Source organism: Saccopteryx bilineata, chromosome 10, assembly GCF_036850765.1.
Source record: "Saccopteryx bilineata isolate mSacBil1 chromosome 10, mSacBil1_pri_phased_curated, whole genome shotgun sequence".
Lineage (NCBI taxonomy): Eukaryota > Metazoa > Chordata > Mammalia > Chiroptera > Emballonuridae > Saccopteryx > Saccopteryx bilineata.
Window position 1 is genome coordinate 82,568,345 of NC_089499.1, and position 14,386 is coordinate 82,582,730.

Here is a 14,386-nt window from a genome sequence, read left to right on the forward strand (position 1 = left end):
GCAAGCTGTTTACGAATGGTAGTTTGCAGACCAGGGTTCTTAGGGAAGGGGAAAGAGGCAGAGGCAACCTGTGGACCTCTTCCTTTTTGCACAACCCAGCATTTCCAAGAATTAAGCCGACTTTCACCCCCCCCCCAACAGCTGTTTAGCTTTACTTCTTACAACAAAAGCAGCAAATTAAAATACAATTTTTATTAATTTATTTTCCTAATAATGGGCTGCTTTTTAGCCTATATGAGGTTTCCAATCTTTCCCACAATTCCCTGAAAATTCTTCTTACAGTTTTACTATTATGGTTAATGCTGTGGGTCTTCCTTATGAACTCCATGCCTTCTACATAACTGAGAGACTTAGAGGAGATTCTACCACCCCCTTGGCCCATGAGAGAGTGTTGGGACCTTTTCCCTTATTTTTACACCAGTGGAGGGCAACAAGCCATCATCCCCAACCCATGGAGAACTTATTTTTAATTCTATTCCCTATAATCCTACTACTCATGCTTTTTTACTCCTTCTGGAGTTGCAATTTAATTTAAGAAACAGCCAATTAACTAGTAAGGTCCACACCTATGGTTTGTTAATTTCTAAATTCTTTTTTCTCCTTTAAGATTTTTTTTTTAAAAAAAACAAAGTTCTAATTTTTTAATACTATTCCTACCCTGCATTTTCCAAATGGACAAAACCTCCTTTGGTCTGCAGGTGGACATTTGAAATCAATTTGTATTTTATATTCTGGTTATTTCATCTTTTTTCTCTATTGCTCTTTCTCCCCTGCCCTGCACACAGCAAGCTGAACCCTGTTCTAGCCAGGCATCTAAAGGTGGCTGTGGGGCTTGCCTTTTGGTGCTCGGCCTTCTGCCTGATGTTTGCCTTTTGCTTGGTGCACTGTGACAGCTGAGGGGGGGAGGGGAAGGAGGCATGTCCACGTTTACCTCTCCGCAGATGCACCCCCAGTCTATTGTTCCACACACCACGCGTCCCTGCTCAGCTTTTTTCTCTTCTTACCTAAATTGCTCACTTGCCTTTTCTCCTAGAGGCTGGAGAAATATTTTCCCAGCCATATTCCTTATTGCAATAAGCACATTGATTTTTTCCTAACTGAGTTCTAATTTTTTCTTTTGAATCTCTTTTCTGACTTAGATATAAGTCTGGCTGGACTAGGAAGATGTATCTCCCTTTCTGTATTGAGCAAGCTTTTAGCCATTGTGGCAGATCTAATGTTAAATTTAGACATTGATTAATGTATGGAAACTGATCAGGGTAGCCTGGGTCCTCAGTTATGATATTTCAGACTTTCTCTATTAGCCAGAGATTAAAACTTCCAGTTGCCGGCCATCCTATTCCCAAAATAGGCCATTCTGATTCACAGAGATAGTGTAGCCTTTTCTTGGACCATTTAATTCAATACTTATGGCCATCTCCATAAGCTTCTTGAAAGTGTTTTAAAAGACAGCCTAATGGGGTTTTCTGTGAACTGGCTCCTCCTCCCATATTTAATAGCCAAGGACACCAATTACAGAATTAAAACTACTTCAGAAAAATCCAGAAAGTAGTGTACCTATAAAAACAAAAGGATAAGACAGGTAATTAACTAGCACCCACAGTAAAAGGTGTTTGACTATAGAGATATTAATTATCACACAAAACAAGGGGAAGAAGCCAACTGAAGAGAATGATTCTTTTCAGAGAAGAAACCTGACAGGGTGCCCCAACAAATTTGAGAACAAAGAGAGGACAACAATTCTCCACTTAAGATTGCTTTTTAGTCACAAGCTTCCAGTTTTAACACAAGAGAACAAAACCAGGCTTTAAAACAGACACATTTTAGACATTAAACAAAGGACTTACAAACACACATGAGTGTGCTTTCATAGACAAGGGAAGGGCTCCCCCTCGTGGCCTCTCAGGTGTATGCAGGCCGCATTCTGCAAGGACTTTAAACTTTAAACCCAGGAATTTTAGAATTTTTAAAGTAAGGAGAAAAAAGAAGAATGAGATCATGATCAATACAAGGTGTTCCTGAAAAGTCCTGAGACGGAACTGATTAGCTCAGCATCAACTCAGTCCCTGCTCAGGTTTCCCCCGTGAATACCACCAAATGTGGAGACAAGTTTCAAACAGCAAAGCAGTTGGTTTTATCTACATGCCGAAGTTTCAAATCAGTAAAATAAAAGATCCATTCCACTTATGCCTCTGGAGTTTCAAATTAGTAAAAAAAAACTATTTGTTTTACCCACAGGCTGCCAGAGTTTCATATCAGCAAAACAGAAAATTTACTCCACCTACACATCGGAGTTACAAATTACTAAAACCACAGATCTAGATTGGCTATACATCTAGATCAGTGGTTCTCAACCTTTCTAATGCCATGACCCCGCATTAGTTCCTCATGTTGCGGTGACCCCAAACCAAAAAGTAATTTTGGTGGCTCCTTCATAACTGTAATTTTGCTACAGTTATGATTCGGAATGTAAATACCTGATATGCATTATGTATTTTCCGATGGCTTTAGGCAACCCCATCTGGGGTCGCGACCTACAGGTTGAGAACTGCTGATCTAGATTGACCTTACGTACAGGCTACCAGTGTTTCAAATCAGCAAAACAAGAGATCTGCCTCACCTATACACTGGAATTACAAATTAGTAAATCACAAGTCTACTTTACCTACACCTAGTCCCAGACCAGTACCAGTACTAAACAAAAAACAAAAGCAAGTATTCAGAGGAAAGCTAAAACATTCAGCAAGGCAAAAAAGTTGCTTTACTTTCTTCCTTTATTTCTCTGCCAAATAGTCCAAATTGTCAAATTTGGGAACCGAGAGACATCTACAGGGAAACTGTCTGGACCCCATAGAAAGACCAGGAGCCCTGGAAGTCTCAGGTGGCACACCTCTCCTCGATTTTCAAGCAGGCCTTGGGCAGCCCCTTGGAGAGTCCTTTTGATTCAGGGTGCCACTACCTGGTGCGAAACACTGTAGGCCCGAGTGGGTGCCAAATGTTATAAAGTACCCAAACTACAATTCCGCAGGTTTTTGTAGAGACACCAAGTCCAAATAAGTTTTTGAAAAGTTTTATTAAAGGAGAAAATTTATTAAATATGTTGCCCACACATATCTTACATGAGGCAGTTCCAAAGTCCCAAATTGTGTGTGTCAATAATATTCTAGGGGTTGGTTATATACCGTTAATTATACATGGGCAGGGAAATAACCTGACATCATAGTGTAAGCCTATATCTTTTGTTTAGAGATACATAAACTACATGCTTTCAAGAGGGAAGAGGTAGGTTCCATGGGAATAAATGCCTGTAAATGGTCCATTAGTATAAGAAAAGGTTTAATTTAATTTTTTTCCACACCTGGCTAGCTATTCACCCATTTCTCCATAGGTATGGGGGAAGGTCAGAGAGTCCAAGTCTCCTTCTCTTTCTGCATTTACAACACAATGTCACCGGCCATCTTGTTTTTATGCTAATTATACAAGTACAGAGATCATTTACAAAATCTCTCTGTATGCATAGCACAAATTAATGAAATGTTCCTTAAGCTTCCTAAAATATATTTTTTTTTTACTTATTTTATTTTTTACAAAGACAGAGAGAGAGAATCAGAGAGAGGGATAGACAGGGACAGACAGACAGGAACGGAGAGAGATGAGAAGCATCAATCATTAGTTTTTCATTGTGCGTTGGGACACCTTAGTTGTTCATTGATTGCTTTCTCATATGTGCCTTGACCGTGGGCCTTCAGCAGACCAAGTAACTCCTTGCCGGAGCCAGCGACCTTGGGTTCAAGCTGGTGAGCTTTGCTCAAACCAGATGAGCTCGCGCTCAAGCTGGCGACCTTGGGGTCTCGAACCTGGGTCCTCTGCATCTCAGTCTGATGCTCTATCCACTGTGCCACTGCCTGGTCAGGCGCTTCCTAAAATATTAATATTAATTCTGTAGCCTTTGGTACCTTACAACAATCTCCACTGGTTCTATTTCCTAAGTCAAATCTTTGACTTAATTTACTGATGAGCATAAGGCTGTTGTCTAGGGATATTAACTTATAATATGTAACAGATATTTAACAGCCATCATTAATAGCAATACAGTTCATTTAAGAAGCAAATATTATTGATTGATTTCTTATAAACTGCACAAATCTTTTTCAATTTACATAAAATTAACTGGTTCTTATAACAATTTACTTTAAGTCAGAACCTTTAATTTAAAACCTTTAACTTTTAGTGACAATTAAGTTGACTTTCTTTTTACCCTAACTTCTCTTTTCCCATATATTTGCCGTACAGAGACTAACCAGCTTCCTGTTTGTAGTTGGAGTAAGACACGCCTCCTATTTTGGCAGCAGTGGGAGTTGTTAGGATCAGGGTGTGTGGACCCATCCACATGGGAGTCAGTCCTTGGGTGATGTACTTGATTTTCTAATAACGCTGGAAGCGCCTCTTGGACAGTCTTTTGAACAGCTGGCTGAGTAACCTGTAAATCCTGCAAGTACTTCTCATGTCCCTTTTTTTCCACAGCAAGGACATGTCTGCCAGTTGGGCCAAGAAGCCTGGCAAGCCTCAGCTCAATGACCTTTCTTTCCACTCTTGATACAAGGCCCTGATGGAATCCTATAAAGCTCCTTTGTGGCACTGGAGCTTTTTAAGGGTATATTATCAAAAGCTGGTATTTTCCTGATCTCTTTTGGGCCTTATTTGCCTTCTCTGTCTCCTTTCTTGGTTATTATAGACCTTAGAAGCTATGTTCAGAAGATCTCACTGAGGGGCTTGAGAGCCCTTTTCTGTCTATATAAACTCTTGGTAGAAGACAAAAGTATTATTAGCTGGATTAAATCAAGACAAACAGGTTTTGGTGCCTCCTTTAGAATTCCAGAGTCTCTTCGCTGCTGAATAATTCATTACATTAGCATTCAAAAATTTTTTTAATAAAAGCATGATAAAATAGATTTGCAGGAGTTCCAGGATATGACTCCTTTCTCTTTTATTACCTAGTATTGTTTCAGAATAATAATAAACTAAACATTGTATAAAAAGACATTAACAACTTTTAATATTTAAACTAAGATTCTAATATTAAGGGCTATAAAACAGCAAATAAAGAGTTAACAAAAAGGCCTTTAAAATAACACATACCTTTTAACATGGAAAATACTTTTTTTTTTTACACAACAATGGGGGAACAATAAATCATTACTCTTAACCCAGTGGTCGAAAAACCTATTAGTTAATAGAGCCAATTACTAACAGTACAATAACTGATTTATTTTAAGAGCCAAATTTTAAATTTAAACTATATATGTAGGCACCCTCCCTACTGAGGCAGCATCTACACTTAGTACTTTGTTAGAGCTATACCTAAGAGGGAAAAAAGGCCTTTTGTGGCCCGCGAGCTGTTTGCAAATGGCAGTTGGCCGAACAGAGGTCTTAGGAAAGGGGAAAGAGAAGAGACATTTGACATGTTTGTCCTTCTTTGTACAATTCGAGGGCTGACTTGAACTATAGCCTGGCCAAGCAGCGAGGCTCCAGGCTCAATCCCAAAGCAGCACTCACTCAGGACTTCTGTTCTCTTTTTCTTTGCTGCTGGATTAGGGACACGGTTGCCATGGGAGAGGTGGAATGGATGGGTGGGTGTTTGGACCAAGTATTTCCAAAAGCCACACCTACCCTGGCCGGTTGGTTTAATGGTAGAGCATCGGCCTGGCATGCAGAAGTCCCGGGTTTGATTCCCGGCCAGGGCACACAGGAGAAGCGCCCATCTGCTTCTCCACCTAGCCCCCTCTCCTTCCTCTCTGTCTCTCTTTTCCCCTCCCACAGCCAAGGCTCCATTGGAGCAAAGATGGCCCAGGCACTGGGGATGGCTCTGTGGCCTCTGCCTCAGGCACTAGAATGGCTCTGGTCACGACAAGCGACGCCTCAGATGGGCAGAGCATCGCCCCCTGGTGGGTGTGCCGGGTGGATCCCGGTCGGGCGTGTGCGGGTGTCTGTCTGACTGTCTCCCCGTTTCCAGCTTCAGAAAAGTACAAAAAAAAAAAGCGCCACACCTACTTTTATTACCTCCCCTGGCAGTTGTTCAGCTTTATTTCTTACAATAAAAGCAGCAAATAAAATACAATTTTTTATAAATTTACCATTCTAATAATGGGCTGCTTTTAGCTTATATGAGGTTTCTAATTTTTCCCGCAATTCCTTGAAAATTCTTCTTACAGTTTTACTATTATGGTTAATGCTGTGGGTCTTCCTTATGAACTCCATGCCTTCTACATAACTGAGAGACTTGGAGGAGATTCTACCACCCCCTTGGCCCGCGAGAGAGTGTTGGAAACTTTTCCCTTATTTTTACACCAGTGGAAGGCAACAAGCCATCATCCCCAACCCATGGAGAACTTATTTTTAATTCTATTCCCTATAATCCTACTACTCATGCTTTTTTACTCCTTCTGGAGTTGCAATTTAATTTAAAAAACCGCCAATTAACAAGCAAAGTCCACATCTATGGTTTGTTAATTTCTAATTTTTTTTCTCTACTTTAAGATTTTTTTTAAAGCAAAGTTCTAATTTTTAATACTATTTCTACCCTGTATTTTCCTAATGGGTAAACCCTCCTTTGGTCCACAGGTGGACATTTGAAACTAATTTTTATTCTATATTTTTGTTATTTTATTTTTTCTCTATTGCTCTTTCCTGTCACTCTACACAGTAGGCTGAATCCTAGCCTGACTGTGTGCCTGGAGGTGACGGGCTGTTTACTGCTTACCTGCCGCTAGGGTGCAGTGCCAGGGGAGACCAGCGACTATGCAGGTGGGAGAGACTATGCGTATGTCTGCCTCTCCTCGGCTGAGGCCCCACCCCTTGCTCCTCACACCGCACGACTCAGCTCGGTTTTTCTCTCACTCAAACTGCTTACTTGCTAGTCCTTCAGCTTTAGAGGATGGAGGAACACTTTCAATTTGTTGTCTATGTTTTTCTCTCTTTCCTGTGGCTGCTTGTAATATGGAACATTTAATTTTCCAATGTCCATTTTTCTTACAATATGTGCATTGACTTTTTTCTAGCTTAGTCCTATTCTTTTTGGAATTTCTTCTTTTTTTATTTTCATTTCTTTCTTTTTTAACATAAGTTACATTAATTTCCTCATAATCCTTCTCAAGGGTAGCTATGTCCTCATGTGCCTCAGAGAACTCTTCTTCCTTCTCTGAAGGTCCCTTATCCTTAGAAGAGTTTGTCTCTTGGAATGCTGCTACTATTGCTTTAGTTATTCTTTTTTCCTGTTTTTGACTCAATTTTTGCATGACCAAAAAGAGGTGGCACCCGCTTTGTATCGAGCATGTTTTAAGCCACTGTGGTGGATTCATTATTAAATTTAACCACCAATCAATGTATGGAAATTGACTGGTTCAACCTGGGTTCTTGGTTATTATATTTCAGACTGTCATTATTTTGGGGGGATTAGAATTTCTGGTTGCTATTACTTATTACAAAACTGAAACTTGTTTCAGGAGAATTTAAGAATTAGTGCACTAATTAAAACAAAAAGATAAGACAGATAATTAACTAGCACCCAGAATAAAAGGTGTTTGACTATAAGGATATTAATTATTACATAAGACAAGGGGAAGAAGCCAACTGAAGAGAATGATTTTTTTTTTTCATAGAAGAAACCTGACAATGCCTGAAGCTAATTTGAGAACAAAGAGAGGACAATGATTCTCCACTTAAGATTGCGTTTTACATTGATACGTAAAGACACATGCAGCCCCATGTTTATTGCAGCATTGTTCACAGTGGCCAGGACATGGAAACAACCAAAAAGCCCATCAATAGATGACTGGATAAAGAAGATGTGGCACATATACACTATGGAATACTACTCAGCCATAAGAAATGATGACATCGGAACATTTACAGCAAAATGGTGGGATCTTGATAACATGATACGAAGCGAAATAAGTAAATCAGAAAAAACCAGGAACTGTATTATTCCATACGTAGGTGGGACATAATACTGAAACAAAGAGACATTGACAAGAGTGTGGTGGTTACGGGGGGGAGGGGGAATGGGAGAGGGATAGGGGGTGGGGAGGGGCACAAAGAAAACAAGATAGAAGGTGACAGAGGACAATCTGACTTTGGGTGGTGGGTATGCAACATAATTGAATGACAAGATAACCTGGACTTGTTATCTTTGAATATATGTATCCTGATTTATTGATGTCACCCCATTAAAAAAATAAAATTATAAAAAAATTAAAAAAAAAAAAAAAGATTGCTTTTTAGTCAGATGCTTTCAGTTTAACACAAAAGACCAAAGCCAGGCTTTAAAACAGACACATTTTAGACATTAAACAAAGGATTTATACACAACCACACACGAGCACACTTTCAGAGATGAGGGAAGGGCTTCCCCTCGTGGCCTCTTAGGTGTAATGCAGGCTGCATCCTGCAAGGACTTCAGGTTTTAAACCCAGGAATTTTTTTTTTAGACAAAAGTAAGGAGAACAAAGAAGAATGAGATCTCGATAAATACAGCGGTGTCTCAACTCAGGTCTTCTTTGAGAGCATAACACACCTAGCTGCCTCTGGAAGTACAGGGTCTCTACTCAGTCCCCTTTAATTATCTTTCTTGAGCAAACACAAAATCGCAATAGAAGCTGATGGATCTGGTCACTTCAGCTTCTACTAATTGTCTTTCCAGAGTACAACTAAATGCATCCCAAAGAATTCTAATTAAGACCAAAAGGATCTCCTACCAACATCTTGGTCTTTGGAGAGTCCACAACAGGACTAGATTCAACTCAGTAATGCCAGAAAGCTGGCTTTACCTACATACTTCCAAAGTTACAACTCAGCAATGCAGACAATTTGCCTTACCTACACACCTCTGGAGTTACAATTCAGTAAAAACAATGGCTTTGCTTTACCTATGAAATTCCAGAGTTACAACTCAGCAAAAGATCTATCTCACCTACAATTTTGGAGTTTCAGCTCAGCAAAGCAGCTTTGAAGGCCCTACTTACATCACTGGAGTCACAACTCCAGAGTCACAACTCAGTGAAGCCCCCAAATTACCTACATTCTAGTCCCAAACAAAATTGACCAGTACCAGTCTCAGACAGAAAAGTGAAAGCAAGAGTTCAGAGGAAAACTAGAAAAAATTCAGTAAAGAAAAAAGAGTTGCCTTACCTCCCTCCTTGATTTCTCTGCTGAATTATCCAAATTGTCAAATTTTGGAACCGAGAGGTGTCTACCAGGGAACTGTCCAGACCCCACAGGAAGACCAGGAGCCCTGGAAGTCTCAGGTGGTGCGCCTCTCCTTGATTTTCAAGTGAGCCCTGGGCCCCAGAGAGTCTATACGATTCAGGGTGCCTCTACCCAGTGACGTGAAACATCATAGGCCCCACGTTGGACACCAAATGTTGTAAAGCAGTGGTCCCCTATTAATCTCAGCAGGGCTGCCTGGTGTAAAAGAAGCTGCGTGATGTGTGTTATGTGTGCCTGATTTAATTATTTGTTCTCAGCCTGACCTGTGGTGGGGCAGTGGATAAAGCATTGACCTGGAAATGCTGAGGTTGCCAGTTCAAAACCCTGGGCTTGCCTGGTCAAGGCACATATGGGAGTTGATGCTTCCAGCTCCTCCCCCCCTTCTCTCTCTCTCTCTCTCTCTCTGTCTCTTCCTCTCCACTCTAAAACAAATGAATGAATAAATAAATAAATAAATAATGATTGATGCTTCTCATCTCTCCATTCCTGTCTGTCTGTCCCTGTCTATCCCTCTCTCTGACTGACTCTCTCTCTCTCTGTAAAGAAAAAAAAATACTGTTGAACTGTGACTCACTATAGACTAACTACTGTTAACTCTATTAAAAAAATTATTTGTTCTCAGAGCATGGTCTGCGCTGGGTTACCTAGTCTCTTTCTTGTATCTCACCCCCCAATAGATCCACCCTTTTTTTCTGGTGGGGTAGCTTCAGTACACACACAGATTTAATTTGTTCCTTCTTGACCTTCTGGTGACTTGGCAGCCCAATGCACATACAGAGCATTGCCCAACTAACTACACACTGGGTCGCAAAATTTTGCTAGCTTTGTTCTTTCTTTGGGTAAAGCAGCCCAAACAGTGTGAGCAGCAGCATCCCCCAATCTCTGCATTTTTTCCAATCAGGCAGTTCTGTGTGCAGACCATAGCCCATTTGCTGGCCCCCCATTATCCACAATGGGAAAACCAGTAGTGACCCATTATCTTTGCAATTTCTCTGGGTTGGAAAATCTTGCAGTTTGTAGCAGAGTGCTTTGCTATCTCTGCACTCTCTCTTGGTGGGGAGCTGCACATGCACATGCAGCTCAGTGGGTGAAGTATCTCTCACCATACCTACTTTCTGGGTTGATATCTAAGAAGGATATCTCTCTTTAAACAAGCTATGCTGACCTCATTACTCTGTTGTATTTAGCTTCAGAAAAGGTAGCTGGGGATGTGCTGCACTGTTCAGCAGTTGGCCATAGAGCCTGGATGTAGCTCCCGTCTTCTATCAATGTACCTGGGAGGTGTAAACAGTGGTGCTCACTGGTCTCTTTGGTCCTGAGCTGATCCTTCACCTCCTGCAGAGCTCTCAAGGTTCCTCAGCCTTCTCTATGCTCTCTCTCTCTCTCTTTAGCTTGTTGTGCAGAAGCTATTTAATTGTTTCTCAGTTGTCTTTCAGAAGGAATTATTCTAAGTAAAGGGGTACATTGGTTGGGTTTTGGGAGGGTGCAAGCTCAGCGTCCACATGTGCCACCATCTTGGACCCACTCTAGAGTTCTTAATTAAAGTCTGATATTGGATGCAGCAACATTCTTTTGCGCTGATATGCTCTTGTTCCTCGTATTCAAATATCTATACAATTTTTGAGACATTGGTTGTCTCTCTGACATAAATTAGTTGTTGATTTCAGGAGGAATAGTTTATTTTCACCTTGTTTAGTTTTTTTTCTTCTGTGAGGATGGGTATAATATTCTACAAGCTTCTTACTTGTAGGAACAGAAACTGGAACTCTTGAATTAATCGCTCTTTATCTCTTGGCTCCATGTTTCCTATTTGTAAAATAAAGGGATCAGATCACACCAAGGGGCCAAAACTCTCCTGTAGATCCAGCATTCTTTTCATTCCATAAGCACTGACTTGGCGTGAATGACAGTGCCAATTTGAGACATTTGCTATGATTCTACAGGTAGACCTCCATGTGGACAAACAGAGGCACATTTTTTTTAGTCCTCCCTTGATTATGTTTATCAAATCCAGAAAGTTCAGGAGTCCAAGAAATTTAACATTTAGAGACAGTATGTTCCATGCATTTTTTAATGCTCTAAAAATATTTTCTGAATGTGTGTGTCAAGACAGAATGCTCAGTTTGCTGCCCATGACCATAACCACATAGTGACTCATTGAAGGTTTGCTGTTGATGTATTTTCAGTGCACTGCTATGTTCATGCTTCTCCTGTAGCCATGGCTCAATAGTAGTGAATTGGCCCCGGGTGCTGAGGGTGGCTCCATGGTGTCCGCCTCAGGGGCTAAGAAGAGCTTGGTTGATAAGCAACAGAGCAATGCCCCAGATGGTCAAAACATTGCCCCCTAGTGGGCTTGCTGAGAGTATCCCACATACTGAAGTTGGTATTCTGACTCCCTTCCTCTCACTAAATAAAAAAAAAGTAATGGCAGAGAGCTTTGCCATTTAGCTGAGGTGGTTAGGAACATCCACCAGAAAAACCAAGGTTGTGAACTTGATCCCCAGTCAGGGCATAACCAATGAGTCCACAGCTGAGTGGAACAACATGTGAATGTTTCCCTTCCCACTCAATTCTCTCTCCTTTCTTCTCTCTGTCTTTCTATAAATAAAAATTAAACCCTGGCCAGATAGCTTCATTGGATAGAGCATTGTCATGTAACACAAGGTTGTCAGTTTGATTCCTTGGTTAGGGCACATACAGGAACATTTCAATGTTTCTGTCTCTCTCTGCCTCTCTCTCAAAAACAACAACAAAGACAGCAGGGAAAACTAATTGTAAGCCAATAACTGTAGCCAGTTTCCTACTGTAAAACTCAGGGATTGAATGGAGTTAGGTATTGCCCTATCTTCTCAGGAGGAAATTAGTCCATGATGTAGCACTGTGTAGAAATATCAGCTGATGGGCAGGTAAGCTGGTCTCACCCATCCAGTACTGCAGCTGGCTGCATGCTAGTCTGGGGCCTGGTCTGGGGGCAAGAGCTGGCTTGAGGGTGAAGGACTCATGCTAGGCACTGCTCTATTCCAAGAGGAGCTAGCTGCCTGTGCAGAAGACACAGGGAGATTCTGCAAGTGCCTGGCGAAAGAGGGAGGGAGACAGAGGGTGGACCTTTGCTGTTCCAGACCGGCCGCAAAAAGGAGGCAGCTTGTGGCATCCTGATTTAAGACATTCTAAACTGTGAAGGGCGATTGGAGCCACTTGAAGTCTCCTGAAGGCCACTCAGGCCAGAGGCCAGGTGAGCCCTCTTAGGCAGTGAGGGAAAGTGCAATGGTGGGGCCGTGGAGAAGGAGCCTGACAGGTAGGGCAGGCTGAGTAAAATCACAAAAGATGGAGCCTTTGGAGAGGGTGGGGCCTGGCAGATGAAAGGCGGGGTCCTAGCAGCCACCCTGAAAGGGCAGGGTGGAGGAGATCACTGGGTGCAGAGCCTTGGGAGGTGGGGCTTGGCGGGGGATAGGTTTAGAGTTAGTGTTAGGGTTATGGTAAGGGTTCAGGTGAGGGTGAGGGTGATGGTGAGGGTGAGGATGATGGTGAGTATTAGGAGAGTTAGGGTGTGGGTGAGGGTTAGTGTTAAGGTTAGTGCAGGGTTAGGGTTTGTGTTAGGGATAAGGTTATAAAAAAATTTATGCTTCTCAGCTCTCCCAGCCTGTTTGTATCTCTCCCTTTCTCAAAAAAAGGGGGGGGAAATGTTCAACCTAAAGTCATGTCAAACAATTATATTTTGATTTTTTTATCACTTTTTTAATTATCTCCTCAAATTTACTTTCTGCTCCTTGGTTTTTGCTGCAGTCTGAGATACTACAGCATTTATTTCAGTGACAGCACATTTGGTGAGGCAAACAGAGACCTCTAGTTTCAGTTCCACAAAAATCCTTATCTTTATCCTGCTAAAGAACTGGTCAAAAATCCCCCAGCCCATAATCCCAGTCTGCAGAGACTTCTCTTTGGTTCCTTGGCAGTTGCCATAGAAATAAAGACCACATCTCACACCTCCACTCCTGGCTGTGTCTAGTCCTAGGCTACTCAAATATGGTTTCTTAATCTCTAGCAAATGGAGTGTTGTAGTATCCCACACTTACAGAATGAAAATCTGTATTTTAGAAAAATTTCAGGTAATTTACATGCACTAAATGTTGACAAGTTCCTATTCTTTAATTATTTAAATCTGAGAACATGGTTATGTAGAAATTCTACCAGTTACTAAATTTAATTTCTCATATTGGGAAGCCAAAATCCACTAAATGCTTTTCTCAGCTGTTTTAACTCATCTGTGAACTTTAAAGTTATTAATGACAATCAGGCCACATAGTTTTGATCTGCCATAATTCCAAACTTCTCCTGCCTCCAGTAAAATTTATGAATGATGTAAAAATTCTGATTCCAAAGGGTGGCAGTTTTTGGGGTGCTGTTATATGGGAGTAACAGGAAGTATGATGCACAATCTACTATATATTTTATACACTAGGCTAGGCCACAGTGTATCAGAGATAACTGAAAAGTTTGTGATAGAAGGGAATCTGGGGAAACCCATGACAACACAGTGAGTCTTGAAGAGCACACACCCAAGAAACCTCAATCCAGGATTGGAGGTCCAGCATACAATTGAGTAAGGTCCTAATCGATGGGCTGAACACCACAGCACTCTTTGTAGGCTCTATGACAAAGGGAACTGCTTCATACTTATGCTTTTATTTCCTCATTTGAAAAGCAGGGTTATTATATGAGAATTTAATGAGATGCTACATGTTAAGCACTTACCATAGTGCCTGGCACAAAATGAAGTCTTGTCATAAGTCAAAAACCATGGCGGAAACATGTGCTCTCTGTAGGCCTCAGTTTTCTCATTCACTCTAAAAATATTACTAAGCACCTACTATCTGCTAAGATCCATGCTAGGCACTGCAGATCCAGTGATAGTTAAAACTCAGTCCCTTTAGCTTAAAACAACAAGTCAGGTGGAGAAGCCAAATAATGAGTAGGTGCTACAACTGAGAAAAACTTCTAGAACAGCACAGTGAGATGAAAAAATCTGGAGACCCCAAATGCTAAAAGGCTAAACCACCTGTTCGTAATTTATTTATTATTATTTTTTCCCCAAAGTTAGAAGCACAAAGGCAGTCAGACTCCA